Source organism: Halichoeres trimaculatus, unplaced genomic scaffold, assembly GCF_033239565.1.
Source record: "Halichoeres trimaculatus isolate MK-OKI-2021-1 unplaced genomic scaffold, fHalTri1.1 fHalTri1_scaffold_16, whole genome shotgun sequence".
NCBI lineage: Eukaryota > Metazoa > Chordata > Actinopteri > Labriformes > Labridae > Halichoeres > Halichoeres trimaculatus.
This window is the reverse complement of record NW_027437194.1, coordinates 2,159,643-2,186,801: the sequence shown is the minus strand read 5'-3', so window position 1 is coordinate 2,186,801 and position 27,159 is coordinate 2,159,643. Positions and strand designations below refer to the sequence as shown.

Sequence of the window (27,159 nt, the reverse complement as noted above, 5' to 3'; positions counted from 1 at the left end):
TGGTGGAGAGTATAACGGGAGTTTCCATTAGCAGGTCAAAGCAGCTTGGTGGTTTGTCTGCGTGGTATAAAAGAGTTTTCTGTATATTGATCAAAAATATCAAATTTATGCTTATCTGAGGCTCCAACCTGTTTGTTTTTCCCTGTTTTGCCCTGTGTTGACTGCAGACACATTTGTTGATTTAAAAAGCAGCAACTTTAACTGTATGAAGCGATCAATGGGAAATAAGTTTTTAAGCTGACGCTCAGTTGAAGATACTTAATGTAATAACACATTGCTCATAAACTGCAGCAGTTCAGATCTCAGATATCCCATTACAACACTTTCTCTTTGCTCAAAACATCTTGATAATTTATTAATTACATTTACATTGCTAATGGATTTATACACTTACACTTGGGTAATTAGTTTGCATAATCTCTCCCCTTGTTAAAACCAACACAGTGTAGCTTTCTCTCCTGCTGAATGCTAACAGAAACGCACATGCATGATGAATATGCATGGAGCCGGGGCTGCACGGGGATAAAGATTCACGCTGAGAATCCCACAGCCCAACAAAAGCCGCTCTTTGCACAGTCAACATGTATCAAGCACATTGCAATCCCTTCTTTTTACGGCTTTTCATTCTAAATGCCACACTTGAACATGATGACTTCTTGTTTTCCTATTTAAAGCATGTGGAAAGAATCAGATAGGATGTGAGTAGAGCTGAATTGTTTCAATTGAGGCAAATTATTCAACACTAAAGTCAAATCACAGAATCTGTGAGTGTATGATGTTAATTCGCTTGCTGAGTTTGGCTAACGTTAGCAGAGCTAGCACTACCAGGCTTGGAGAGCAACCATTGTCTGTATGTTATACAGACATGTCATCGATGATGTCAACCATTTGTTTCTAATAGGGAGTTTTGAAGCCTATTGCAGCGGGACAAATACTGTGTAAATACAGTTACACCCCATACAGTGTGTGCTACTTGAGAAATTGAATGTTTATTTTTGCTGACTCAATGTGCTTTCCAGTGTTTCTGCAGCCGGCCTCAAAAACTGCAGTTTTTAACCTTCCATCATCTGTGCTTGTTTATATCCAGGTCATAATGCTTTGTAGAGTCATAGCATTATTGCAAGCAACTGGTGGTTGGTTATTTTTTGGGGGGCTGCAGTAATAAAAAATATTTTCTTGTCAGTTTAACCAAGTAAATAGTGTGTCAACGAGTTTCCCGACTTAAGATGGTAGCTAGCTTTATGTTGTTACATAGTAAAAGTTCTTTGCTAACGAAATGTTGGCTAGAAATTGCTTAGAAAGAATGGTTACACTTCAAAACCTCTAAACTAAACAAGTGTTTTTGTCTAATTTCTGATGTAAAAACCCATCTTACTCGATGTAATTTATTTCACATATGACAAAATATTAGATGCCAAAAAACGGTCTGGGTTGATTCTTCTTAATTCTTTCTATTCTTTTTCTTTTTTCAAATTCATTGCTTTTCTTTTAAATCAATAAATTTTGTTTTTGTTTTTTAGTTGAATAGTAAAACTTTCCTTTGTTGACCCCAATTCTTAATTTTAGTAACCTCTGAATGAAGACTGAAGAATCTGTTGCTCACAGTTCAACTGTTTGTTGGTCACGTGTGAAAATCAGCGCTGGTCTCTCTGACAGTAGCTCACCTTGGTCTTCTATGCAACCATTTGCTATTGACCAAAGATGAAAACAAGTGTGCATGCCAACAGACTGGGGATGGGTGCAGAATGAGGTACTTTTATGGGTACCTGTAGGAATTCTGTCAAAAGTACAAGTTACCGACTCACGACAAATTAAAAGGTACCATGTTTAGGTACCTGAATGCATCTTTGTGGAGGGAGTGAAAGAGTAGGAGATTTTCCATGCTGGACATGAACACAGCTTTGCAAGTTTATAAATTAAAGAATAAACATGTTAAACTGAAAAAAAATGCATTCTATTGTTCAATGAATTGATATATATATATATATATATATTTTTTAACCACAAAAAAGTACAAAAAAATTGGTAGTCTTGGGTATCAATACTGATTGCCAGGTACAGGGCATCAGTATCCTAACGTTTTAAATGTGAAAGGTCCCCATCCCTACAACAGAGACACATTTCTTCAGAGAATGTGTTAAATAGTGTGTGTGATTTTCTCAGACATGTCACTAGAAAGGAGTAAGAAAATAGGAAGGAGAAGGAACGCTGAAATGGTGACGAGGATAAAACAGGCTGTTGTTCTCTTAATCGGTAGTATGACCTTGCCTCTGCGCAGTGGAAAAATCTACACTGAAACGTGTGAAACAAACTATATGGATTCAAAACCTTGTGAAGAAAACTGTGAACTCGGTGACATTTTATAAAAACCTATTGTATTAAAAAAAAACTATAATATATTATTATTTATTTATACATTGCATTATAATATAATATTAATTATTATTATTATTATTATTATTATTATTTTTATTTTTATTATTATTATTATTATTATTATTATTATTATTATTATTAATAATAATATTTTACATTAATATATTATTTATATAATATATATTTTATTTTATTTATTTATTTATTTTGCTGTGTAGCTGTTGTATTAATTTTGGTTTATGATTGTTTTAAATATTAGATATAGAGTCTTTTTGGAAGCTGACCTGAGGAGAAGCATAATACAAAGCTGCAACTGTGCAACTGTTGGACATCATTTAAGCTAATGGTAAAGACAAACAGCTAATGATATGAACATGGTGAACATCAAGGCTTTTTCTCTGTTCCTTTATCAAAAGTACACAAATGAAAAATTAAGTATCCTCAGAAATTAAGACAGCTGCCGTAAATTCCAATGGCTCTGGGCCATGTTTTCCATAAACCTGTTTTTTTTTTTTTGTTCCCTATCCTCACACTCTTCCCTCGTCCACTCATCCTTCAAACCTGTTTTTTTCCCCTTGTTTTCCAAAGCCCATGCAAACAGTGGGGCTGGAATAATTCATGCGGCAACTGTGCTGCATTTGTGTGTAACACTTCCTGAGGCTGTTCTGCATCAGCCGTGCTACCTTTGTGCTCCAAAGACTTTCCTGAATATTCAGCTGGAGAGTGAGGTTCCCTGCCAGCCCCACGCCTCATCCAGCCTCATTCTGCCTCAGTCTGCCTCAGTCTGCCTCAGTCTGCCTCAGTCTGCCGGCCTCTGCTCGAGCTCCCCTCTCTTTGGATGCAGAGCTCCATTTCATGCTCAGAATCACCCACTCCTCTTCACGTCTATTGTTTTCTTTGCTATTCTGGTTCATTTTTAAAAAAAATCTATCCTGTGCAATCTGTAAACCTGCCCATTAACTGTGGAGATATTACAAACGGTTGGCGTTTTCTCTGGCAGCGCAAAACAAATGAGCCCTCGCCCATCAATTACCAGTCTATCTCTGGTCTAATTGTGCTCACAGTACGCGAGCGACAGTGTGTGTTCATGCTTTATTTGGCTCTGTGTTCTCTGGCTGTAGCCAATCCAATCATCTGCTAGCCATAGATCAAAAGAGCCAATATGAATAGAGGCCCCTTGTTATTGAGTCATAAATTAAATACACATTTCCTGAGCTCTTAGCAGGACCTTGTATGTGATGCATCATGGGCATGACAAAGCCAGTAAATCAATTGATGGCACTGTGTCACAACATGGATAGAGGGCGTTGATTTACGCGCTTTTCATGTTTGCAACATTGGATGAAAACAAACAGATGGGCATGAAGCGTTCGTGAGCTACAGGCGGCTTAATTTCTGTTTCTTTTCTGATTCTGTAGCTACTTGCAGTCTTCATCTCTTTATCTCTTTAAATAATCAAACACTTTTGTCCTTCACAGACTACATCTTAATCTGAGTAGATCCTTAAATAAGCTTGTTCTTAATTGGTGAGTGCTGAAAATTTGATGGACTATAAATAATTCCATCACTGACTCTTTTACATTGGTAGTCTAACCCTCTGTATGGAAGAGGATTAGGGCCACTTATAAAAGAAAAGTCCAATTTTTTTTTTTATTACTTTTGTTTTCTGTAAAAAAGGTCAGAATTCCCACTTTAACATTCTTTTCCTCAGCTTGAAGGGAAACATCGGGCCTAGCACTGGTTAGCATTAACATGCTACAGCAGGGGTCTGCAACCTGTGGCTCTTTGACTCCTTTGAGGTGGCCCCTTGTAGCTTTAAAAAATATTACTAAAATAAAGATTTTTTTTTTTTTTCTTACAGAGGGTATTGATGATTAAAGACACTGACCTATAATTAAATCATGCGTAAACTTTGGTCAAAATAAATCTATCCAAATATGTCATCAATTGATTTTTTTAAATAAAAATAATAAACTTTTTAAAAAAAAATATTTTCAGTTTCTATAAATTTCAAACTATTTCTTTATTTTTACACTTAAATTTATTTTATGTTTTTGAAATTCTAATTCTCAAATTTTTTATTTATTTTATTTTATTTTTTATTTTTATTTGTTTTGTTTGTTTGTTTTTTTGGAAATTCCAAAATCTTTTTAAAACCTCTTATTTTGAGATTTTTTAAACTATTTTTTTATTATAATTTTGGGATTTTTTGTTTTTAAACTTTTTAAACTTTTTTCTTTTTTTTTTTTTTTTTAATTTCTGCAAATTCAAAAGAAATAAACACAGGAACAAAAAGAGTAAAAACACCACAGCCAACGCAACCAGAAAAATAAAAATAAATAAAATAGATAAATAAATAAATAAATTCCACTTTGCTCCTGTGTTAAAAAGGAACGAAAACAATTTCAACTATTTTTTTTTCCTGCTTAGCAGAAAAGATACAAGGTCAACAGTGGTTAATGAGAAAATCCAAGCTTGTAGCACACTGCAGAAAAACTGAATTCTTCCCCAGTGTTTTGCTTTATTTCAAGTAAAAATTGTCTTTTCATACTTGATGTGAGCCATGCTCAAGTTATCAGTCTAAAACATGTCTAATTTTAAGTTATTTAAAGACAAATTGAGGTCTGAATTTCTTGTAACAAGTAAAAAAAAAATCTGCCAATGGAACAAGAGAAATTTGCTGGAATAATGTCTTAATCCAAGTGACAATTTGAAGATTTTTTTTTGCTTGTTACAGCAATTCAGACCTTATTTTGTCTTCAAAAAACTTGAAAAAAGACATTTTTCTGGACTGCTCAGGTGAATGTGGCTCAAATCAAGTCTAAAAAGACATTTTCTACTGAAAATAAGACAAAAACACCTGATAAGATTTCAGGACCAAAGACTTAGAGCAGGGGGATTGTGTTTGGATGAAGAAGCTGTTCACTTTCTGTCTGCAGAGCGAGGCGTTAGCTGTTGACCCTCCCCCAAACACACCACCACCTCGACACACACACGCACACACACACACTCCTCTCTGCCTGTTGCCCTGGCAATGCTGCACTGTTATTGATAAAGTTGATAAAGAAATGCTTGGGCATGCACCTGACAGATTAGACCTGAAATCCCCTCGGTGTGGAGCAGCGGCAGCCAGACAGAGTACACTAAGTCCCCTGACAATCTGCAGCTCTCAGAAAAGTTTGGCTCAAGTGCAGGGCTTTGGAGGAATGTCATTTTCTGTAGATTACTTTACTTTGATTTGTCTTGTTTATAATGCAGCTTTCCGCTAAGCGTCCGTGGCAGATTGAGACGCCGCCAGCAGACAAATGAGAGCTTTGTTAGCCGGGATGGCATCGATTGGACATAAACAAGCGCTGACTGGCGTTTGAGAAACACGCTGAAGTTTCCGACTCTCTAAAGACCAAACAGACGCCAGTCTAAACAAACTCAAGCTCTCGTCACGTCCCCACCTGTCGCTGGTGAAGATTTTCAAATGCAAATAGTCTGAAGCTGTGTGATTATTTCATGGCTCCCCATGTGGGGCGGATTTGTAGGAGCTTTTCTTTCAGCTCCACATTTGGTGAAATCATCTGGTGTGAAGCGAAATCGTCTTTAAACCTGGAAACAATTAGTGTGAGTTTAGATAAAAATCTAATGTTTGTGAATCATGAAAACTCTTTCAATCAAAGCCTGAATATTTTAAAACAAGCAGGGTTTCTTGTGGCTGCCTTCACATGAGGCCTCACATATGTCACATTTGATTAAAATAAACATCTTAAGTAAAAGAAGCCTTTATTCCCCCTCCCAAAACAGGATGGTGCCCAGAAAAAGGATGGATGCAGTGATGATAAATGCTCCCAGTCAGTTGTTTCAGTTGTTTTAGGACGTGATTTTCAGCCCATGCAGTGACTTCCACTACAAAGCCATGTCTCTCTAATCTGCAAAACAGCTCAAAAAACTCAAGAATAAAAAAAATAGAAAGATATATTTAGTGTCAACTTGAAGAATGGATGGCAGTACAGGTGGATGTTGTCTCTCCTCATCTTGCGGGTAAACATCTGGCCTAGCACTGGTTAGCATCAACATACTAGGGGCTGCTAACAGCTGATCTCACCTGTACACAACTTGACCATGGTTCCACATAGGATCTTTAGACAAACACAGAAACAAAAAGAGTAAAAAACACCACTTCAAACGCTTCAAAGGTTTGTAATGACCAGCTCCACATGCAAAGATGATGAAAAAGAAGAAAAAAAGGAAGTAAAAAAAGGATAAAGAGTAGAGAGCTGTTGTAACAGACAGCAACTCAGGCAGCGCCTAGCAACCTGTATTGTATCACTGACTCTCTTAAGTTCTTGAGCTCCCTTTCCATGAAGTGTTTTCCTTTAAGATAATAACTCCTTAATACTAATAATAGTCTAAGAACAGCTCTTGTAAAGCTAACATTCTCATGTTAGCAAAATGAAATAAAACCAGGAGTCAACAAATGTTACTATCATTGAAGTTGTACATCTGATATTGTAGCTTTTATATTTAATTTGTAATTTTGATTTGTAGAAATGTCAAAACTTTGCATACATTTCAAAAGTTTTTGAAGTCTCAAAAAGTTTTTAAGTTTAAAAAAAGGAATGCAGAAAAAAAAATTGAAAGTTGGAAATTTTCAAAAAAAAAAAGACAATTAAAAAGTATTCCAAAAAGGATCTAGAAATAAAAAAAAATCCAGGATTTCAAGAAATATAATATTTAAGGAAAACTTGAAATTAAATAAATTTTCAACATTTTTGAAATAAAAAAAATAAAATAACAAAAACTCTGAAATTGAAAAAAAAAAGAAAGAAAATAAGTTAAGGCTTAATTTTTATATTTTTTTATTGAGTTAGTGTCTTTAATCATCAATACCCTCTGTAAGAAAAATATACAGTGTTTAAAATCAATACATAGTTAAAATTTGGTAAATATTTATCTTAACTATATGATTGTTGAATCTATGAAATTGTACATCTGATGTCTCAGTTTTTTTATATTTAGTTTATAATTTTAATTTGTAGATGTGTCAAATATTTGCATACATTTCAAAGGATTTTGAAATCTCAAAAAAGTTTATTAAATTTAAAAAAATGCACACATTTTTTTTTTAAATTGTAAGTTGAAAACTTTAAAAACTTTGAAAATTCAAAAAACATGTTAAAATTAAAAAAAATCAAGGATTTAAAAAAGATTTAATAAAAAAAAATTAAGAAAACTTGTAATTAAATAAATTAGCAAAAAAATGTAAATTTTTTAAATAAAAAAAATTAGAAATTAACTGTCTGAAATAAAAAAAATATGGCCCATTTAAAAAAAATATCTTAAAAAATATTTTTGATACATCAAAAGTTGTATTGTCTTCCACAATAGTCTTTTTGTCAGTTATCTTGTGCATGTAAAGTTGGTGGGCTGTTGATGTTGTAGGAGGTGAAGTAGAGCAGTTGCAGATTTAGTGTAACAAATTAATAATGCAAGATTTGATAATACCCTCTGTAAGAAAAATAAAAATTCTTCCTTTTAATAATATTTGTTAAAGCTACAAGGAGCCACTGCAAAGGAGTCACACATAAACAAAAACTGACAGTTTTTTATGTGGAGGAAACATTTCCAGCATCACCCACATGCCTCTGAGGGTGAACAGTTCATCTTGATTCCAGTGGTACAGCGCTCAGCATAAATCTGAGCATGACATGCTCCTACAGTCAGGACTTCTTCTTCAGCTGAGTCTATTTACCAACAGCTCATGACTCATGAACGGCCAAAAGGTGACCATGAGTCCATTCCTAATGTAAATCAATCTGTGAATCAGACACATATCTCACACGTCTGTCAAGCTGTCACCTTTAATGACACGCTTACTGATAATGAGTCAGAAGTTTCCTGCAGAGACTCTTCATAATTGATAACAATTAACAAACAGCACGGTATCACACTTACTCCATCATCTGATGTGAGACGTGCTCATTTTTAGCTCTGGTTGCTGAAGTATTGGTTTATTTTAATCTCATCATGAGTGGTACTGCTTCAGCGTACCATCTAAATGAAATGAGTTGAACCTCAAACGTTAGATTTGGAGCATTAAGGTTGGAGGATCTGGAGGCCTGGGTTCAGATGGAGGCCGTGCCTCTGAAGCGGAGCAGCGGGGAGCCAGGAGCTGTGTGGTTTGGCAGGGGGAGCTCAGGCTGTATATCTGTGCGTGTTGATGGGTGTGTGGGTAAAACAGAGAGCGCTGTCTGGAGGGTCCCTGCAGTGTGATGGATGGAGGTGTGACCAAGTGGCACCGGGGCACATTTGGATGTGGGGTATTAATCTGGTTTGACAGAGGAGCAGCAGACACACTGACTGAGCCGGCTAATGTCTGCACTTTTTGATCTCAATGAACTCTGTTTATCTCATTTGTGGGATTACCAGTTTCTCTGATATTCAACCGCCGTTTTCCTCTGAAAGTTCCTTTGCAATATGTAAAAAAAATAAAATCATTTTAAACAACCAGTTCATAAAAAACACCATTGGAATGACGTCAAACTATCACATTCAAAGTTCTGTTTTAAGGTATGCTCTGGTAGCTGTTTCAATATACAAACACCCCAGTTTCTATTTTTTTTCCCTTGTCCTTTGAAGTAGCAAAATAAAAGTCTTCTTTAAGACAACAAAACGTCCATTTTCGGTCTTGCAGCCCCGGATTATCGTCAGTGTGTTAAGACAGTGACCAGAAGAATAGAGATGTGTTGGTGTGTTTCCAGGGAGCCAAAACCATGACTTTAATTTTTAATAGTAAAAATAAAAGTTGGCATTGAAAAACCTGAATTTTAATATTTAAATAAATAAATAAATAGTTAAAAAATTTAGAAAAATATATGAAAAATTTTTAAAAAGTTAAAAAACAAAAGTATATTATTTAAAAAAACACCTTTGACTCAAATAAATAAATAAAAATTTTAAAAATTACAAAATTTAAGAAATAGAAATAAAAAAAAACCCAAAATATTATTTTAAAAATCCCTTTGACTCAAATAAATAAAAATAAATATTTTTAAAAAAAAAAACAAAAAAAAAAACAAAAAATATCATTTAAAAAATCCCTTTGACTCAAATAAATAAATAAATAAACTTTTTTTAAAAATTTAAAATAGATATTTAAAAAACAAAAAGGATTATTTCAAAGACACCTTTTGACTCAAATATTTATAAAATAAATAAACAAACGGATCATTACTTTAAATTCAGCATGTTTTCTTATCCCCCTCAACACGTTAAGATGACCAGAGATGAAGATAAGGTCAGGCTTTACCCCTACATAAACTTGACACTGTATTTTCAGTCATGCTAAAAAAAACACACACACTGTTTCTATGAAATGCTTCAGGCAACATTTCTCATCATGTCACTGTCATTCATCAACATATTAACGCCATCCATCCCATTATTTTTCCCACACGTTAGATGACCCTGTTCTCTGACAGCTGTTCTCTGTCTGCATGGCTGCCTACAGTCTATTTTCAACATGTTGTGACAGAAATTAGTATTAAAGTGATAAAACTTCACAACTGGCCTGTCACTTAACAAGTGTCCATCGCTTCAGTTACACGCCATGGTTGTCTAAACCAAGAGTCTGTAACCTGTGGCTCTTTGACTCCTCTGCAGTGGCTCCTTGTAGCTTTAAAAAATATTATTGAAATAAAGAATTGTTATCTTTTCTAACAGAGGGTATTGATGATTAAAGACACTGACACTAAATAAAATCCTGTGTTAACATTTAGTTGAACTAAATCTTCATCTCATCTGTCAATAAAGCCTGCCACCGCTCTACTTCACCTCCTACAACATCAACAGCCCACCAACTTTCCATGCACCTGTGGCTAACCTCAAGTTTTACAGCCCTGGTAAAAAAAAAAACAAAAACAAAAAAAACAAGATAATAAGTTCATGATTTATTCATACTTGTGATCAAATTAAAGTATTCTTTCAAAAAAAAAAAAAGAAACTTTTGAATTTTTTTTTGTCAAATTTGCATTTTTTTTATTTCACGCTTTTACTTATTTTTTATTTTATTTTTTATTTCAAACTTTTCTCTTAATTTTTACAGTTTTTTAATTTCAAAAATTCCATTTTGTGCATATTTAATTTAATTTTTTTAATTGTTTATGATTTTTGCCATTTTTGCATATTTTTGTGTTTTTTTAATTCTTGCCTCTTTTTGAAAATTCATTCATTTTTTTAATTTTCAGATTGTATTACATTTTTTTAAATTCCATTAACTTTTTGAAAGTTTGAAAAAACTTTTTCGAATTTATGTAAACCTTTGAAACTTCAATTTTTTTTTTAATTCTTGATTTGTTTTAAAAGTCTTACAAATTTTGGAATTTTCAGATATTATGAATTTATTAAATTTTATAATTTTTCAAGATTTCAAAAACATTTGAAATTTATGCAACTTTCCAGATTTTTATGACATTTCTGCAAGTTCAATGAATAAACTAAATTAAAAAAAAAAAGACATCAGATGTGCAGTATTATAAATTTAACAACCCATAAGTTAAAATTAGTTTTTTACAAGATGTATGTATGTTTTTAAAATCATGAAAGGAACAATTCATAATTGCCGCCCTCTTCAATTGGAAAAAATGTTTTCATCAAGTTCAATGATCCAAGTTTAACGCCAGAATAAAAACTAGCTTCCTGTCACGGTTAAATATTTTTCATAATCCATTATTTTTGAAGTCTATCCAGCGTTTCCTCTTTTTACTGTACAGGCTGAAGAAGGAAGCTCTTTGAAGCACTCAGGAGAAAAATCTCTGTTTCATTTTCACGACAAGTGGGGCAGTGTTTACAACGTGTCGATCTGCGTGATAGACTTGAAGCCCGTCATGATGACAAATCCAGAAACGTGCTCTCTCCTGATCCTGTCAGCGCAGACAGAAGGCGTCTCAGCAGGACCGCTTCACCTGTCTCCTCAGTGGGACCGGCGCTCCTTGATCAGGACGCTCGGCAGATGGGGATTCCCCAGGTGCATCTGAGAGGAACAGATGAGGCGGTTTGATTAGTTCACGTTTACTTCATGAGGGGTTTAATCACTGTGAGGAACGTGTTCCCTCAAACTGCAGGAAGACTCTGAGTCCCCTCTCTGACAAAAACACCTCAGGTTTGGTCTTTCTGGGTTTCCTCCAAAAGCCTCATCGCTCTGTGTCCACAAATGTCAGACCTGCTGACAGAAAGCGCAGAGGAACATTTGACAGTGACCTTTCAGTGGAAAAGAGTCACAAAAAGGTCCATTTGTGATTTTATTGACTTTTTGAAGAGTCAGAGTCTCACAAAAAAAACTCTCCTTGATTTTCTGACCTGAACTGGAGAAGGCCAAACAAGTTCCTCATCATCTTTCTCTTAAAAAACGTTTTCAACAACCGAGAAACACACGGTGGCTTCACAAAAAGCTCTTTATCACACGTGTCCTGAAAATTTCCAGAGATTTTTGGAGAATTCTTCACTATTTTGATATTTTTTACTGGAAAAACAGTTTTCTCGCCCCTCCTGTTTGAGATAATCTGACTGTCACTGTTCTTCATCGGCTTTAAATCAGGCTCCATTGAAGAGACCCAGTCATTATCTGTGGTCATGTTCATTATCGATCCAGGATCAATGCATTAAGGTGAGAGTCTCTAAACCAATCAGGTGTATAAATTGGAAAAAAGGAAAGATAAACGAAACAAAAGAAGATTTTAATCAGTATAAAGGAAATGAAAACAAGAAAAGTATGTGAAATAAACACTGAGGGAACTATAGAAGATAAAAAAAGGAAAGAAAGAAAGAACAAGCAAGAAAGAAGCACAAAAAAAATTACGGAAAAAATGACGAAAAAACTAAGAAAGATCAAAAAGAAAGAAGGGAAAAAATACAAAATAAAGAGAAAGAAAGAAAAGGTAAGAAAAAATAAAGACAGGAAAAAGAGAAAATATAGAGAAAAAAAAGGAATAAATGAATAAAATTTACAAAAAAAGGAAAAGAAATAAAGAAAAATGGAGACAGGAGAAAGAGAGAAATATAAACAGAAAAAAGAAAAATAAAGACATGAAAAAGAAAAAAAATATAGACAAAAAGGAAAAAAATAAAGACAAAATATAGCAGGAAAAGAGAAAGAAAAAAGGAAAAGAATAAAGAAAAATAAAGACAGGAAAAGGAGAGAAATATAGACAGAAAAAAGTATAGAAAAAGACAAAATAAGTTAAGAAAAAAAAGGGAAAAATAAAGAAAATTAATGACAGGAAAAAGTAGGAATAAAGAAAAAAACAAAAAGACAGAGAAATAAATTAAATAATAAAAGAAAACATAAGAAAAATGAATTTAAGGTTAAATAAAAAATAAAGAATAAAAGATACATATGTTAAAATAAAAAAATGAATAAAGAAAGAAAGAAACAAAAGAAAAGAAAATCCCATGGGAAAAAAAGAATGAAGAAAAACTCAAGAAAAGAGAAAAAAGTAATTTAATTTAGAGAAGAAAGAATGAAAGAAAGAAAAATGAATTTAAAGTCAATAAATCAGAAATGAAGAATGAAGGATATATATGTGTATAAATAAAAAAATGTGGGTTAGTTTAGTTAAAGCGGCGCGCTCTGCTCCTGATCACTGTTCGATCTGCTCTGAGTTCACACTCTGTGTTATTAACCCAGCGTCAGTATTAGCTTCAGATCACCTCAGGATCAATATTTATCAAATCACCCCCCCTCCACTGAGACACCAGACCCTCCACCAGAGCGACGACGGTTTCTCATCATACATTTTTCATTCCTAAATATTAACATCAATGGAAACCTCTTTACTCTGGATTCACCTGAGAAGATTTGATATAAGATCAGACTCTGAGCTGCAGATCACTCCAGGTTTCACACAGTAACTCTGAGGAATTAGCTCTGCTGTATTCACGGTGTCAAAGCATCCACCGCTGTTTCACACTGACCCGTCCTCCGTCTCTCTGCGTTTGATTGATCCCTGCGCTCATTTCCTGTGTGCGCTGTCCACCCTGCCTCCTCTTAGTATTCCCCTCTGCATCCTGCTTTGATTCCCTCCAGCGCGTGCAAACAGTGTCCAAAGAGAAGAATTCATATTTTATCAGTTTTGGTGAAGGTGACCCTGCGTGTTTATGCATCCACAATGAGCTTTTGCCACTCACTCCCCATATAGACGGAGATGTTACACGCAGAATTTCAATTAAAAGTGTCTCTTTTCCCATCTGCATAAAGCCTGCTTAATTATTCTGCTGTCACTGACGTGTCAGGTGCAGCGGGGCTGACAGCTAGACAGGAAGTAACGGCACAGGCACATGCATGTGACGAGAGCTTCACACAAACGTGCACACGCAAGCTCTCAGTATGCAGCGTTTCTTTTTTTTTTGTTGCAGAGCCAAGCTCATAAAACGGTGCAGACTGACTCTGGAGATGAGAAAAGGAGTCTGCAGAAACAGAAACCTCAAGGCCAGAACAAACCTTTACAACGAGGAGTAAAAAAAAATACAGCCGCCCACTCTGCAAAGACAAATAAGGGGTCAAATGAATTGTTTTACTGCGTATAAGCAAAAAAAAGAGAGAGAAAACAACTTTCCCTGCGTGAGTGAAGGTGTCCTTTTAAGCTATATCGTATTCCCCGCGCTCAGAAACCACACTCTGCTGGAGGGAAGATCTCATCCCGCCCGCTGCCAAAGCCAGGAAACGCTGTGTGATGACTCTGCTTGGAAAGTTGATATAGTGCCGCTCTCCGACAAAACAGCAGCCAGGGACTTAAACGAGAGGGCCCGGACGCTTGGTTTCAGCTCTGAGGAGGGCGTGAGCGCCAGCTGCAGACGGCGTTCACTGTTTCTGAGCGGGAACAAAGAGTTTAACTGATGCTGCAACGAGGGCAGCTCTGCAGAAACGAGAATGATTTGGAGAGTGTGCTTCAAATACGGCAGCAAAACACTCTGAACGGGGACGGGAATTACTTTTACACCAATACAACAACGATAATGCTGCACATTTGCTGTCGCTGATTGGGAAATTTAACATGCAACACAGTAAAACAAAAAAAGCGTCAGCTACTTACTCTGCAGTTTCTGCTAACGTGCAAGTTAAAGACCTTGTTACTCAGCTGAATGTGTCCTGCACAGGAGAAATCAGAGCCAGAATGCTCAAAGATAGAATGGAATAGAACAGAACAGCCCTCTGGTATCCCCTCTGTTGCTGGGTTAGCACAGCTAGCTCGTCCATCTTGTTGGAGATAGATCTTAAGTTCCCAATAACGATGGATGGAAGGACAGGTCCATGTCGTCACTTCTTAGCTCACACCTGACCTCACCTCCTTTTTCTCACCTTTTGGGGAAACATCTGGCCTAGCACTAGTTAGCACTGACATGCTACAGGCTGTTAACAACTGATTTCACATGTAAACAATGCAGCCATGGTTACATGTAGGATCTCCAGACAAACACAGGAGAAAAGTAGTAAAAATATCACTGAAGACACAAAAAGTTTGGTGTCCATGACCAACAAATGAACCATACAAAGTAATGATCCACTCCAAATACAAAGATGACAAAAAAGAGATGAAAAAAATTACAAGAAATGGACAAAGAAGACAGAGCTGCCGCAACAGGCAACACAGGGCGGCAACTAGCCACAAAGGTGTCACAAAGATGCCTTATGACAACAATAGCTCTAAAATACATATGGCTACTGCAGAGGAGGTATTGCTAATGTATCGCTAATGTAAAAGACAAAAACGGAGGTAGTGTTGCCATTGTTATGTCTTCTTCATATCTTACTAAAGCTATGGTATCAACAGCAACACTGCCCCCATAGTTTCTGGGGGTACTGCTCCATCTAGCCCTAATCTAACTGCCTCACCGACCACCGCCTCTCACAACGCTGCCTCTGTTTTTGTCTTTTATGTTAGAGCTACATTAGCAACACCCCCAGACACGTCACCCCGGCAACTGATGCTGAACGCCAAACCTGGTCTGGAGCAGGTTAAGTTCCAGGATAAGAGCTCACGGGGTGTGACAGACCGCCCGCTGACCAATCGGTTCTCTCAGGCGGGCATGAAAGACCGCTCAGTCACCAATTTGCTCAGCCGGAGTGAAGTCCTCTGGCGCGGGACCACCCCCTGTCTTTTTGGCCCAACATTTTTTCTTATGGGCTGTGAACAAACAATATCTGACTGATCATCATAACTGAGACATCTTCAGGGATTGTCATTGTATTTATTTTTTATTTGCTCCCACCTCCTTTTTTCCCCACCTCTATTGCATCTGCAACACAAACTGCCTATGATGAGCGTTTTCCTTGGAATTTGTAGGAGAGTGGACTCTTTCTAATTATAAGGTCTGATATAGAATAGAATAGAATAGAATAGAAAATACTTTATTTATCCCCGAGGGGAAATTCAGGAGTCACCGCAGCATTTAAGAAAACAAAAGTAAGAAAGAGTATAGAAAGTGCAAAAATGTCCATAAGAAATTAGATGACGACATCACGTCCACCACTCGTCCACCACTCTCCAGCCCAGCCAGTCTCCACCTCCACAGGGTCCAGGACTGAGCCTCCCCAGCAGTCTGTTCAGTCTCTGTCTCCTGGATCCTGTCTGCTCACAGCAGGCGAAGCTCCTCCAATGTGGCGCCGGCGTCCGATGTCAGCTCCGTCAGCCACGTCCGTGAACAGCACGATGCCGCTGGGTTAGCACAGCTAGCTCGTCCATCCCTCGGGGCTAGATCCCACGTTCCCAACAACGATGGATGGAAGGACAGGTCCACGTCGTCACCTCCCAGCTCACATCCGAGAACCAGCACGTCATCCTCACCGCCTCCTCCTCAGCTCGAGGGAAATCATCAAGCCTTACACTAGTTAGCATTGACATGCTACAGGCTGCTAACAGCTAATTTTGCATGTAAACAATGCAGCCATGGTTACATGTAGGATCTCCAGACAAACACAGGAGAAAAGTAGTAAAAAATATCGCCAAAGCCACAGAAAGTTTGGTGTCCATGACCAACAATGAACCACACAAAGTGATGATCCACTCCAAACACAAAGATTACGAAAAAGAGACAAAAAAATTACAAGAAACGGACAAAGACGAGAGAGCTGCTGCAACAGGCAGCTACTTGGGTAGCGCCTAGCAACGGAAAAAGAAAAAAAAAAAAAAAATGATATGATATGATGCTGATCACACACACACTGACTGACAACTTGAATGAATAAGGACCTAACTGCCCGTGTCGTCACATGATGAGATAGGTTTTTTAATATCAGCATTCTGGATATTTACACATTCACAGAGTCTGTGATTTTTTGCAGCAATCTCTCCGGCTTCTCGCGGCTGCAGTCGTGTTGTTACTGGCCTGGATAATACTGCAGTACTCCTCGTATTTTTGCAGTATTATTTGCTGCTCCTCCGCTGTAAAGTAGGCTCCATTGTGGAAAATGCACCACGCCTGTTTTATGTGTGTGCGCACAGATCCCAGCCGGATTCACTGATCGAGTTGATAACGAGCTTCGTAGTACAGCAGATCTGGATGATGGAGATCCGGTGAAGTTCAGCGAGTTGTCGCAGAGTTATCCTGGATGACTTCATCCAGCTTTGTAGTACAGGCCCCTGCTGGATGTATTGGTTAACAGCAATGCCAATGTAAAGAACATGCTGAAGTATGAGAGCAGTGACGCTAACGTGGTTTGAAAAGGATGGAGACATTTTAAAGGGAGGAGAAATGGTCCTTTGTCCCACCCTGACTTACAGTCACTGTCCTTTAAGTCTTGTTTGTCAAAAAGACCCAGTTGGTCTTACCTTGTTTTCTCCAACTGTAGCCCCACTAGTTTTTGGCGTCCCTCATGGCTCCATTTACGGCCCGGTCCTGTTCTCTTTAAACACATTTCATTTCATTGTTTTCCAAACAACAAAAAACATAACGACTCCACGCCATTCCAGCAGTGAAACCAGCTTATTTATCAGGTGTTCAAACTCCTGTAGCGGCTTTTTTCAAATGAGATGAGCGACAAACCTGAAGTCATTTTCTGGAGTTATTAAAGACATTGACGTGACAGCAAGTATCATTCCACCAATCAGGCATAATTAGCTTATTATGTCATTTAGCGACTTCTAGGACAGCCAATAGCTGCTTGTCTTGCTCCAAACTTTTTCAAACTTTTTGAGATGGGATAAATCCTGGATGCAGTTGAACTTCTAGAATTTAAAAAACGAGAAAACTATGATGTAATTTTTGGAAGTGTTGGTGTGAATTTCCTCATACATCACCTTCAATGTTGGGAAGTCTTTAATCTTTCTGGGTTGTAATCAACAAGTGAACTGATAGACCAATTTTTGGTGATGTCCTTGTTAATATTTTAAGTTTAAAATGTGTAAACTAACAGAAAATTAAGATTAAAAGTTCAGTATCAAAGACGAATGGGACCATAATCCTGTTAATCCCGTCTGTAAACAAACTGACGATCGTCTTCAGACCCAGCTCAGCTTGTAAAAACAATTTATTGCAGATAAACGACGACCGTCCCTGTTTCCTCTCTGACAACAGGTGCAATAATAGCTTTCCTTCCCCTGAAATTATCCTCAAAGACGTGTGAAATTAACCAAGAGCACATTGCTCATGGGGTCCTGCCGGCGTTTGCAGCATTTGCAGCAATTTCCTGTGATGACTTGTGGTGCGTGATGTGACGGATGCCTGGATTAGTCGGGGGCTATCTCTGATTCCGCTTGTTTGTCCCTTCATCATCAGCTGTTTCCTCGAACAGATCAGAGCAGATTGGAGCCGGCCTTAATCTCACAGATCCACATTGCTAAGGCAGCTGCTGGCCGACCAAGAGGTTGGCACCGCCGCCACCTTGTAATGACCACGGCAGCTGGTGTGGTGGCAGACACACATCAGTGTTTAGAGACACAAGTGTGCTGGATCACCCTCACTTTCTGCTGCTGCCATGTTGAGGATGAGCTTGGAAGCAAACTTGTAGCGATGTGTGAGCCTGTGCCACGCTATTGGACAGAAACCACAAAAACACCTCCAAACTTTACACCACCTTTTGTTTCCTCCTCCATGCATTTCACTTCCCTCATCCTCACTTCCTGCTCCTTCCTCTCTCCTCCTCAGCCTCTTCCTCCTCTTCCTCTCCTGCAGACCCTCTCTTGGAGCATCCTGCAGCAGATGCTCTCAGGGCGAAAACCTGGATGGATTACAGAATCGAACAGATGCTGCTTCTGTCTCTACCAGACATGGTGGCAACCAAAAATCAAGCAGCTACGCCTGTGTGCAGATACGGCGCTGCATGCATAGTGAATTACTTTCTTAAGGAGAGCCAGATTGGAAAAGGAAAAGTAGCACAGAGCTGAACATTTACACTTCTCTCTGTCAGGGAAGCCGACTTTAAACATAAATCTTTGTGATATTAGAAGAGGAGTGTGGCTGAGTTTTAACTTTTCTTTTTCTGTTTGATGTGATCAAAACACCACGACTGCTACTTTTAATAAAAGTGGTGTTAACAACATGATTTTGATTGGCATGGGCAAAGGTCTTCAACCTGTGGTTCTGGGGCCTCATGTGGCTCTTTGACTCCTCTGAAGTGGCTCCTTGTAGCTTTAAAATATATTATGGAAATAAAGAATTGTTATTTTTCTTACAGAGGCTATTGATGACAAGACGAGACCAACTTTCCATGCACCTGCGGCTAACCTCAAGTTTAAAGTCCTGGTAAGATAACACTATAATAAGTTGTCGGGTTATCCATACACGTAATCAAATTCAGGTATTCTTTGTAAAAAAATAAAAATAAAAAAAAGATGAAAATTTTGCAGATTTTTGAAAAATCATTTTTTTTATTTCATTTTTTTAATTAAAAACTGTTACTTAATTTTTTGCAATTGTCTTTCGAATTTGAAACTTTTTTCTTTACATTTTTTTATTTTCAATTTTTTTCCATAGTTATCAAATTTCAATTTTGTAAATGTTTTGCAAATAAAAAAAAACATTTTAATATTTTTTTTATACAATTGTTTAAAACATTTTATATATGCATTTTTTATTTTATTTATTTTTTTAAACTGTTACTTAATTTTTCAAATTTTTCTTTAAAATTTTAAACTTTTTGGGGTTTTTTTTACACTTTTTTTTTCTAATTTTCTTTAGACAAAAAAATAGATTTCAATTTCCTGGATGTTTTGCAAATCTTTGAATAGCATATTGAAATTTTTGTAATTGTTTAAAATATTATGTCATTTCTTTTTAATTTTCAATTCAAATGTTTTTCTTGATTTTTTCAATTTTTTATGATTTCAAAACACACAATAAGATATATATTATTTTGCTAATTTTATTAGATTAAATTTTTTTTTAATTTTGCAAGTATTGAAATCATTTTTTTTTTTGCAATTTTATAAATTTTTTACATTTATTAGAAAATCTTGAAATTTATTGGAAATTCTCACTTTTTTATTTTAAATTTTTTGACAATTTTGCACTTTTAATTTTGGATGGAGGGGGGAATTTCCATTTTCTTTCTTTTTTTCTTTTTTTTTCCTGAAATTTCAAAAAGTTGCACCAGGGGAGACATTTTTAAAAATTATCTAGGTATGTTGTTTACAAATGAGGGGAAAATGAAGCAAAACATTGACAGACAGATCAGGGTGGCGTCTGCAGTGATGCTAACGCTGGACTGGTCCGTTGTAGTGAAGAGGAAGTTGAGTCAGAAAGCAAAGCTCTCAGTTTACCACTCAATCTACGTTCCGACCCTCACCTGTGGCCACGAGCTGTGGGTAGTGACTGAAAGGACGAGATCGTAGATACAAGCGGCTGAAATTTGCTTTCTCTACAGGGGGTCTGGGTTCAGACTTAGAGATGGGAGAGGCCAGGTGAGGTTGTTCTGGTGAGGACGCCTCTATAAGGCGTGGGCTGAAAGTGCTGAATTTTAGGGAGGACCAGGCCAGCTTTACATGCTAATTAATGACCATGCAAGTCATGGTGTGATTCCTGCAGGAAGGGGAAAACTGTTTTTGCAGAGAATTATGCAGATATCCATTATTTAACATGGATTCCTGCAGCAACAGAAAAAAAACTCCCAGGAACAAAATTCAGAAACCGACTCTGGAGTTCAGTCATTAGGATTCTCCGCTGACCCCACACCTTTTTGAAGAAACGCTCCCCTCTGTGCAGCTTAAAGCCTCCTGCAGTGGAAGCTGCTGGATACGGAGGAAAATACAATTACAAAACTGCGTTCTGATCTTAATACTTTCATCCAGATCCCCCACCCCCCCTGCTCTGCCGAGCTCTCTGACAGCCCGGTCCGAGCAGACAGTTTGTGAATATCCTCTAACTCCCTGCTCTTTTCTCCACCTTCTTACTGCTCCGGCTTTGTCTTCCTGTGGAAAAAAAGAAAACAGAAAGTGGTTTGATCTCTGAATTATGTGTCACGCTGGCTGGAGTTTCTGCACAGAAAACCTCCTCATGTTGGGCTCTCTGCGAAACTCTGAGGGAGGATAACACACTTAGAAAACGGCCGTTTAGTGCAGCGCTCACACACTAATCACCGGCGCAGAGCGACTCATACATATTCATAGCTAATTTTCGGATTTGAGGATGTAGAAAATGGGAAAGTTTATAAAAAGACATCACATCAAAAACACTTATTGTACTCTGTTGATGTACTCTCTGTGTGATAACAGCAGCTAACAGTTTCTGTCCTCTCTCAAGGGTACGAGCCACCATGACGACGACTGGCCGAGTGTTTTAATATGAGAAATACAAAAGGAGCAAGGTAAGAGCACAACTCATTTCCTGTTTACTCTGAAAGGTTAACATCTGATACTTGTTCAACTATTTCCATTCCTCATGTATGTCCCTCCAAACTTCCCCAGTAAAAAATAATGAACCCAGGATATTAGAAAAACACCCTTCGTCTCCCACTCACAGGAACAAATGAACCCGGACACACAGATATATCAATATTACACGTCCCAGCCTTTAAAATATGTTGTTTCAATCCGAGTCGTCCGCACTGCAATATTGTTTTGGTGAAAAGTAATTTGCAACAGATGGCTGCATGTAATTTTCGACGGAGCGATGAGAAAGCAGAACACAATTTAAGAAACGGATACAAGGCGAGGAAACGCTGTTTGATGCTGAGCTACGTATGCATGCAACAGTTCAGCCTGGTTATTGGGATTGTGTGGGATTTAAAAACAAAAGGAGGGATGTGCTCTGAGTGTGAGAGGAAGCGATTCCATATGAACATGAAATTTAAATGAAAGGAAGGTGGATCCAGAAAAGTTTGGATGCTGTGTGTTTGGATAAACCAACGGTCTTCAACCTGTGGCTCTTTGACTCCTCTGCAGTGGCTCCTTCTAGCTTTAAAAAATATTATTGAAATAAAGAATAGTTGTTTTTCTTTCAGAGGGTATTGATGATTAAAGACACTGACACTAAATAAAATCATGTGTTAACATTTAGTTGAACTAAATCTTCATCCCATCTGTCAATAAAGCCTGCCACCGCTCTACTTCACCTCCTACAACATCAACAGCCCACCAACTTTCCATGCACCTGTGGCTAACCTCAAGTTTTAGTAAAGAACAACATTTTTAAACATCAGCAAAGAACAAAAATGAATACTTAAGCAATATTATCAACGTGTGTAAAGGGTTAAAATATCATCATATTTCTGCATATTTTTGAAATTTCTTCTTTTTTTTATTCATTGTGCAATGTTTACTTTTTTTTTTTTTTTTTTTACATTTCCTGCAAATATTTGATTTTAATTTTTTGCTTTTTAATTATTGAAATTTATTTTTTGTGCAATTCCTGCAAATGCTTTTTTTTCAATTTGTGGCAAATTTAAAATTGCATTTAATTTTTTTGTGCAAACACTTCATTATTTATTTCTATTTTTTCGCAATTTAGTGATTAAGATCTAATTTTTGCAATTCCTGCAAATTTTGTATTTCAATATTTTGCAATTTAATTATTGATATTTATTTTTTTGCAATTCCTGCAAATTATTTATTTTTAATTTTTTTGCAATTTTTATCATTGCAATTTATATTTGCAATTTTTTCCAACTTTATACAATTTTTTAACTTTTCTATTTTTTATTAATTTCATCTTTTTATTGTTTTTCATTTTAATTTGAGATTTTCTTGCATTTTTTTTATTTGAATAAAATAAAATTTAAAAATTTGCAAAACTTAAAAAGTTGGAATAAAAAAAATGATTTTTTAAAAAAATTTAAAATAGAAATTTTAGGAAATCTATTAAAAAATAAATAAAAACTAAACACATTCTTTATTTATTTTCATTGATTTAAAAAACTTTGTTTTGAGATAATTATTCACCAGATTTTAACTTTGTATTGAATTCATACACTTAATTGTATTTATCATTAGGAAAAGTAGATTTAGTGGCTCCTGAATGACTTCAATCCAGGTGAGCTGAGGCAAAATGGCTCCTATGAAAGTAAAGGTTGCAGACATTTGTCTTAGAGGGTTTGCATTACATCACTTCCTCTCTGGTGGACTGGGTGGCAAAACAAACCTTGTTAAACATTGCAGAGGTGAGTTAAAAAACTGTGCTGTGATCTGAAGAATCAGAATCTGACATTTTCTTAGAAATCAGAGGAGCAGGTGAAACATGTTGGCGTTAGATTTAAAATGTGCATGAAGTGATTAACTTCACTGTGTCAGTTTTGATCATAAATATGTTAAAGTAGCACGAAGCATGAGACTGTTTTGTTGTGATACACAAAAGTTCAGAACAATGACACTCTCTGTGACTTTATTGTGTAAATCCTGACACGGTTAGTGGCTCAGTTTTTAATGAAGACCCGGCTTTCTCCAGCCGACGTGGCACAGAAAACAAAGGTAAACTGCAGGACAAAGTCCCCTGAACAAAGTGTAGAGAAAAGTAAATGTGACACAGGACGGGGTCGTTTTCAACAACAAATCATCACATTTCAATCTGATGTGGATCTTTGTTAAAGAAAAGTAGCCTCAGAGTAATTATTCATTAAAACATAAAGCTGCTGGCAGTGCAGTGCAGAACAGGAGCAGCAGGTCTCCAAAGAGCCACAGGGTTATCATGATGAAGACTTTTCCTAATTGCCCTGATTTTCCATACATCCTACAAACTGGTTATGCATACGGGAACAGGCTCGGAGCTTTAATTGATTCTTTATGTTTGCTTTGATAAATATTAAAAGGAATTACGCTTTGTTTTGTTTGTGTCTCACACATTCATACATATTCTGTAGAAACATGCATCACTTCCTCCCATATGGATCTGAGCTGTGAAAACCAATAAAACAGTATCCGTCCACTCGGCCTGTCATGTATACGCTGAACCCAGCAGGTGTACCGGGTGACGGAAGGCTCAGACACAGACGACACGTGGTGAATACAAAGAGGAAGAAAAAAAGAGGAGTTTCTCAGCAGAGCAGTAACACCTGGTAAGATGATATGAACATCTGTCCCCGTGGCAAGCTCAGGGGTAACAGAAGCTAAATGCTCCTGGGACTGAGCGCGGATCGGCTGAACACATCCATAAAATATGCACCGAAGGTGTTTCACAGAGCAGAGTGCAGCTGCAAAACATCAACAAGATTTCTACAAACGTGGGTCACAACATGAAACGATGGCCTGCGCTGCAAAATTTAAAATCCATACTAGCGTTTGTTTTGTTTTCAGAAAAAAGTGAATTAAAGATGCTGTGAGGAGGATCACACATACTGCTGTAAAGATTTAACCAGGCGTGTTTGTTTTGGAACAAGTTTTCATTGGTCAAGTCGACTTTTTACCAGATACAACGCCACAAGGTGAGGTGTTTATCAGAACAGTTGTGTAGCGCTACAGTTTGAAACGTGACAACAGGAAAACTTTGTAAGTTTGTACCGTACGTCAGTAGGCGGCTATACGTAGCGCTACTAGCGGCCCAGTGCTACGTTGTATCTGTAAGCTATTGTGACAACAAGCTAACTGTCACTTCATAATCATATCATATCAATCATATCATCTTCATCTTGGCGCTGCCCAAGTAGCTGCCTGTTGCAGCAGCTCTCTCTTCTTTGTCCGTTTCTTGTAATTTTTTTCGTCTCTTTTTCGTCATCTCTGTATTTGGAGTGGATCATCACTTTGTATGGTTCATTGTCGGTCATAGACACCAAACTTTTTGTGGCTTTGGCGATATTTTTTACTACTTTTCACCTGTGTTTGTCTGGAGATCCTACATGTAACCATGGCTGCATTGTTTACATGTGAAATTAGCTGTTAGCAGCCTGTAGCATGTCAATGCTGACTAGTGTAAGGCTTGATGATTTCCCTCGAGCTGAGGAGGAGGAGGTGAGGACGACCTGCTGGTTCTCGGATGTGAGCTGGGAGGTGACGACGTGGACCTGTCCTTCCATCCATCGTTGTTGGGAACGTGGGATCTAGCTCCGGGGGATGGACGAGCTAGCTGTGCTAACCCAGCGGCATCGTGCTGTTCACGGACGTGGCTGACGGAGCTGACATCGGACGCCGGCGCCACATTGGAGCTTCGCCTGCTGTGAGCAGACAGGATCCAGGAGACAGAGACTGAACAGACTGCTGAAGAAGCTCAGTCCTGGACCCTGTGGAGGTGGAGACTGGCTGACTGGACAATAATGGACAAGCTGTCACCATCTATTTTCTTATGGAGCTTTTTGCACTTTCTATACACTTTCTTACTTTTGTTTTCTTAAATGCTGCGGTGACTCCTGAAAAAGTATTTTCTATTCTATTTCTATTCCATTCTATTCTATTCTATTCTATAAGGTGGTTTAGTAGATATCCATATGTAGTGCTGCCAACATAAGAACAGTTTACCCTTTTTAGCCTATAGCTTGTGTTTTAGCCTTTAGCCTATGTTTTCGTTTTTAACCCTTGTTTTAGCCCTTAAACCATGTATTAGGCTTCAGCTCTTGTTTTAGTCTTTAGCTTGTGTTTTAGGTTTTAGTCCTTAGCCCGTGTATTAGCATTTAGCTTGTGTTTCAGTCTGTAGCCCATGTTTTCAGTTTTAACTTTCAATTTAGCCCTCAGCTCGTGTAATAGCATTTAGCTTGAGTTTTAGTATTCAGGCCTTGTTTTACCCCTTAGTCTGTGTATTAGCCTTTCGCTCATGTTTTAGTCTTTATGTAGTCTTTTAGAACTTAGCCCATGTATTAGCCTTTAGCCCATGTATTAGCCTTCAGCTTGTGTTTTAGTTTTAAGCCCATGTATAAGCCTGTGTATTAGCATTTAGCTTGCGTTTCAGTCTTTACACCATGTATTAGCCCTCTACGTTAGCATGTGTATGAGCCTTAAGCTTGTTTTTAAGTCTTCAGACCATGTATTAGCCTTTAGCTTGTGTTTTAGCCTTTAGCTCATGTTTTAAATTGTTTTTAATTGTTTCTTTTTCTTTTTTTTTGCTGTCTCCGTTGTATATTTTCTAATTTGTACATTTTTTGTTTTTCTCAGGTTGTAGTTCTTTGGGATCTTTTGATGAAAATGGCTTTATGAATAAAAGGTATTGTCATCATTATCATTACTATTTTTTACTATTTGTTTTAGCCTTGAGTCAATGTTTTAGTCTTTAGCCCTTGTTGTTGCCCTCAGCCTGTGAATTAGCCTTTAGCTCATGTTTTAGCCTTTAGCTCGTGCTCTATCTATCTCCTATTTCTCTTTCTTCTGCTCTTCTGTCCTTTTTCTGTCTGACAGTTAGGCTCCAGTGTCCACCATCACTACAAAATTAATCACAGAAAGAGAAAAACACAGATCTCTCTTCTCACTGCTAAACTTCATCAGCTGGCGTGGTGTTGTCATAGAGACTAGGACGTGCTGTAAATCAATCTGATCCTGCTCGACTTGATCAGGAAGCTAAGAAGTAGCTTTTTGGAAACAACCTGTAACCTTTAATACTGGTGCTGATAATCTCATTTCAAAGTGTGGATTAGGATCAGGCAGGTATCTAGAAAGAAGACTTCAGGAACTTGAAGTTGAATAAGACAATTTTAATGAAAAGAAGACAAAAACGCTTGATAGATTTCAGCTTTTACAGTGTAATTTTCCTCTTTATCATCACAGCATCAGTTTCAAACACAGGTTTCCATGAAGTTCTTTTTCCATTTGTTCACTTTTGTCTCCCTGAGTCACCAAACGCTGCAGAAAGGAAGACAATTAAAATTTAATACAGTTTTCCACTCAAAGAGTTTAGAGTTGATGAATTATAAGCTCAAAGCCATTCTGCTGCACAAACTCTGGCTGCAGTGCTTTTTAAAGTTGCATATTTAAACAACAGTCTCTAAATGACGCTGTGTTCCTGACGCTGATTTGTTTTTTCTGACTGAGACCTGTGGCTGCACAGGTTAATTGGATCCTTCATGGTTTAACCCTGTACCTTCTAAAATCCAAACAGCATGCACCGCCCACCAGCTGTTTACCATACTGAGAGCTCTATCATCCCTAATAGCTTGTAGGCAAATGTAATTAATTTCCCTGTAAATAATCAGCCGCCTTGGCGATCCCTTCACATGTTTAATTCTAACCTCTGGGAGCAGAGTGAATGACAATCAGCGCTGCTGCCAAACCGCCTCCTCCTCAAACACACGGCTTCAGCATAATGCTGCTGCAGTGGTTTGAAGTGAATTACATGGAGGCAGGCGTGGAGGGTTTGTGGAGCTTTTGCGTCAGACAGCTTCAACGAAAACATTCGGGATGCTCCGATATCGATCGGTGTATCAGTTATCGGTAATTTCATATACTTACTTATTGC

General features: G+C 37.3%; 1 protein-coding gene across 1 annotated transcript in view; it reads left to right on the top strand.

The window, feature by feature from the left end:
* The window catches only part of fibcd1b (fibrinogen C domain containing 1b), a 307,211-nt gene that overhangs the window by 14,383 nt on the left and 265,669 nt on the right, over positions 1-27,159 (top strand). The window contains exons 2-3 of the mRNA XM_074690004.1: positions 19,034-19,101; positions 21,097-21,160. The gene's annotated coding sequence lies outside the window, so the exon portion shown is untranslated. The remainder of the gene's footprint in view (positions 1-19,033; positions 19,102-21,096; positions 21,161-27,159) is intronic.